Below are 4878 nucleotides of genomic sequence, written 5' to 3' on the forward strand. Positions count from 1 at the left end.
CCGAGCCGCTGCCGATGGGGAGTTGCAATGCGCACGCGCAGAGTTGGCAGGGCGGTGGCCGGTGGAACGTCTACACATGCGTGGCCTCGGACCGCTGGTAATGGTCCGGACGTGCGCGTGCGCAGTGCTCGCCTTGTCGGCCCGTATCTCAGTGGCGCATGCGCGCCGAGCCCGGTCATCAGCAGGGGCCGGCGGCGCGGGACGGTTTTTGTCGTCGGCCTCAGGTAGAAGGCGATACCGCGGTCTCCGCCAGGATTCGGTCCCTGCGACGAGTGACGGGACTGGAAACGGTTCTCCCTCCCCCGAGCAGACACGGCCTGCTGAACTGGCCACTGTCTTCCATCAATGGGTTGGGTTGGGTTGGGTTGGCGTAGGTTGGCATAGCCTAGGTGGGTAGTCTGGCTGAGAAGAGGTGGATTGTGGCAATGGGTCGGGGTCTAGGTTGGAATGGGCGACAGAGAGTGGGAATGGGTGGATTGGTATGGCTGGCAATTGGGAGTGGGGGGGGTGAGATGGGTGTGAAGGGATGAATTGGTATGGGTGGGGATGTGAGTTGAAATGGACAAGATTGAGAAGGAATGTATGAGAGAGTGGATTGGTTCGGGTGGCAATGGGTAGGTGGGGACTGGGTTGGAATGGGCAAGGGGGGTGAGAATGGGTAAGAAGGGGTGAATTGGTATGGGGGGTGGGTGAAATGGGTGTCAATAGTCGTTTATTTGTCACATACACATAAATGTGTAGTGAAATGAAACATTACCCGCAGTTCAACAATAAGACCATTAAGAATAATCAATAAAAATGCAATAACACATACAATCATAAACTAACACCAAACAAAAGAAACATCCATCACAGCGAGTCTCCTCCAGTCCCTCCTCACTGTGATGGAAGGCCAGAATGTCTTTTTCTCTTCCCTGCCGTCTTCCGCGGTCAAGCTGTTGTACTTGCCACGTCGGGGCGGTCGGGGCTCCCGACATTGAAGCCCCCGCCGGACGGTGAAAGGTCCGCGGCGGGCCGACCCAAGCCCCGCGATTCGGGGTGGGCGAAGACGCTGCCGCTGCCGGAGCTCCCGATGTCGGCCCCCATCCAGGGGCCTGTGGAGATGGATTGGTGTGACTGGCAATGGCTATGGGGGTCTGGGGTGGAATGGGTGAGAGGGGGTGGGTGGGAATGGTTGAGGGGATGGGTGGGAATGGGTGCAAGGGGATTGGATTGGTATGGGGGGTGGGAGAGAGAGAGAGATGGGTGAAAGAGGATGGATGGGAATGGCAGAGAGAGTGGTGTGAATTGGTGAGAGATGGTAGCTGGATTGGAAAGTGCATGGAGAGGATTGAGAATCCTTTTTGCGTCTATTAAAGCAGAGACCAATCTGAAGACTTCTTGTAAGATTACTCTGGGGATAATGGATTGGCCTCGAGTCAAGTTCACATTATAAGAGTAAACACAGAAACAGAAAAATAGGTGCAGGAGTAGGCCATTTGGCCCTTCGAGCCAGTGCTGCCATTCAATATGATCATGGCTGATTATCTGAAATCAGTACCTTGTTCCTGCTTTTCCCCCATATCCCTTGATTCCTTTAGCCCCAAGAGCTAAATCTTACTCTGTTTTGAAAACATCCAGTGAATTGGCCTCCACTGCCTTCTGTGACACAGATTCACGACTTTCTGGGTGAAGAAATGTTTTCTCATCTCAGTCCTAAATGGCCTACCACTTATTCTTAAACCGTGACCCCTTGTACTGGACTCCCCCAACATCGGAAACATTTTTCTTGCATCTAGCCTGTCCAATCCTCTTAAAATTTTATGTTTCTATAAGATCCCCTCTCATCCTTCTGAATTCCAGTGAATGCAAGCCCAGTCGACCCATTCTTTAAATTAACTTACGAACACCGACCGCTCCCCCACTCCTCCTCCTCTCCTCCCTAAATGCACCAACTAAACTGGGTGCTGCCCGGATTAGAGAGTGTAGGAGGAAACCGAAAATCCCGGAGAAAACCCGCGCGATCACGGGGAGAACGTGCAAACTCCGTACAGACAGCACCTGTGGTCAGGATCAAACCCGGGTCTCTAACGCTGTAAGGCAGCAACTCTACCACTGCGCCACTGTTGGAGAATTAGGTCATTCGGCCCATTGAGTCTACTTCGCCATTCAATCATGGCTGATCTCTACCTCCTAATCCCATTTTCCTGCCTTCTCCCCATAACCCTTGACACCCATTCTAATCAAGAATTTGTCTATCTCTGTCTTAAAAATATCCACTGACTTGGCCTCCGCAGCCCTCTGTCATGTACAAGTACAGCGAGGTATAGGTGCAATGACAGTCTTACTTGCAGCAGCAACATAGGCACAGACTCGGATAACACAAAACATAAATTATACATTGCATTTACAATTCCGCAAGGCAATAAAAAAATGGTGTAAAACACAATTAGAAGAAAGGTCCATGGTAGTGCAAGAGATGGTCCATGGTGTTCCGTTGATCGAGGTACAAAGCTCAAGGGACTAAAAGATAATTTTAGAAAGGGGAAGTTGGGAAAACACTTGTCAGTATTTATTGGGTCAGCAATGGAGGGAGACTGAAGAAGGGTCTCGACCCAAAACGTCACCCATTCTCTCCAGAGATGCTGCCTGTCCTGCTGAGTTACTCTAGCTTTTTGTGTCTATCTTAGAGTTATATATTAGTTGTACATCAATTATACAACACAATGAAAAAAAGACTGCAAAGCAAGACTTTAGTGCAAAAACACACTTAGAAACTGATAACTGTATTCAAGCTCCACTCATGTGAGAATGAACAATTCAATTAACTTTTCTACAACATTTCCACCCTGCCCTCAATTTTGCGAGCTCTCAATCTGACCCTTTTTTGGCTTCATCTCCATCTCAGGAGATGTATCCAAGCCCACAGTCTCCCTTGGCCACACCTCCTGTTTCCTGTGACTACATTTTGTGTACCCGGTTTCTCTAGCTCAGTTGTATCTGTTCTGAGAACCAAACATTCCACATCAGTGCTTTTAAGATGTCTTCCTTTTACCTACGCTGTGGCTTCTCCATTATAAATTAAAGAACTCTCAACCTCTATTTTTCACAGCTCTCCTCCAGGCTGGGGAAAGATAGGGTTCTGCTTATCCAAACCTTCCACCCAACGTGCCTTCAAGCTTCATTTGATCATTTTCCTTGTTATTTTCGGCACACTTTCCAGTTCCTTGTGTCTCCATTAACTTAGCTCTTCTGTTTCCACAAAAGCCATCTCATCTGCTCAATATTTCCAGGATTAACATCCCCTCCTCTCTCCCTGCATTCAGTCATTGACACCTCAGATTGGCCATAATGAGCAAGTCTTCACCATCCTCTATCAGGCAGCACCAATAGTATTTATGCCATCTGGGTTATAAATGTACAAAATTAAGAGCAGGACTCACCTGCTTGGCTCCTTGAGGCTACTCTGCTATTCAATGAGATCACAGTTGTGACAATGCTGGTCACAGCTCATGATTGATTGAAAGATACAGCATGGAAACAGACCCGACAGTCCATGCCAACCATTGGTCACCTGGGTGAAACTAGTTCTATGTTATTCCAGTAAAGACACATAGTGCTGGAGTAACTCAGTGGGTCAAGCAGCGGAGTTACTCCAACACTCTGACTTTATTTGTAAACCATCATCTGTTGTGATAGTTTGTTTCACAACAGATGACACCTTGTTTCTATGTTATCCCACTTTTATATCCACTCCTTACACACTAGGGCTAATTTTACAGCAGCCAATCAACTTATAAACCTACATATCTTTGGGATGTGGGAGAAAACTGGAGCACCCGGAGGAAACCCACACGGTCACAGGGAGATTGTGCAAACTCCACACAAACAGCGTCAGAGGTCAGGATCAAATACGGGTCTCTGGTGCTGTGACAGCGGCACACATGCTGCACCACTGTGGCTGAGATTCAAATAGTTTTGTCAGATAACACTCTTGTAAAATGCCCCTGGACCTTTTTTATTCCCTCACCAAACAACCTAATTACCCTTATTTAAGCATATTGATTAATTCAGCTAACCTACAATGAAGCTAGTATCCAACTATAAAAAGCCCAGACATTTCACCATGTCTGGGAAGAGTGTATTAAAGATTTACGAGGATGTTGCCAGGACTCGTGCCTGAGCTACAGGTAAAGGTTGGGTAGGCTCGGACTGTATTCCTTGCAGCAGAGGCTGAAGGTTGCCTAAAATGAGGGGCATGGATAGGATGAAAGTACGTAATATTTTTCTCAAGTTGAGGAATTAAGAACTAGAGGACATTGGTTTAAGGTGAGAGAGGAAAAATTCAATAGGAACCGGAGGGGCAACTTGTTCACAAAGAGGGTGATAGGCATAAGAAACTTGCTGTCAGGGGAAGCAGTTGAGGCAGGTACAATAATGACATTTGGATAGGTGCATGGATAGGAAAGGTTGCGGGAAATAGGCCATGCGTGGGCAAACGGAACTAGCATAGATGGGACATCTTGGTCGGCATGAATGAATTGGACCAAAGGGCCATTTTCTGGGCTGTATGATTTTAAGTCCTTGAGATAGTAAGTTGCAAGGAAGACTCAAACTCTCTGCAAGGGATAAAAACAGATTAGACAAAACAATGGCAGATGTAGTATATTGTGAAAACTGTTATCAGCAGGTAGAAAAAAAAGGAAAAGCAGAATATTATTTGTTTTGGTGACCTCATGCACGTAACATTGCAAGTTAATATGCAGCTGCTGCAAGTAATTAGCAAAGCAAAGGAGATTTTAGACTTCATTCCATGGCTGTTGAAAATACTGCAGCTTTAACCGCAGATAAACCAAACATTACCAGCAGTCCTGCGTGCAGTTTTGATTGCTTAACTTA

Source organism: Rhinoraja longicauda, chromosome 22, assembly GCF_053455715.1.
Source record: "Rhinoraja longicauda isolate Sanriku21f chromosome 22, sRhiLon1.1, whole genome shotgun sequence".
NCBI classification, from domain to species: domain Eukaryota; kingdom Metazoa; phylum Chordata; class Chondrichthyes; order Rajiformes; family Arhynchobatidae; genus Rhinoraja; species Rhinoraja longicauda.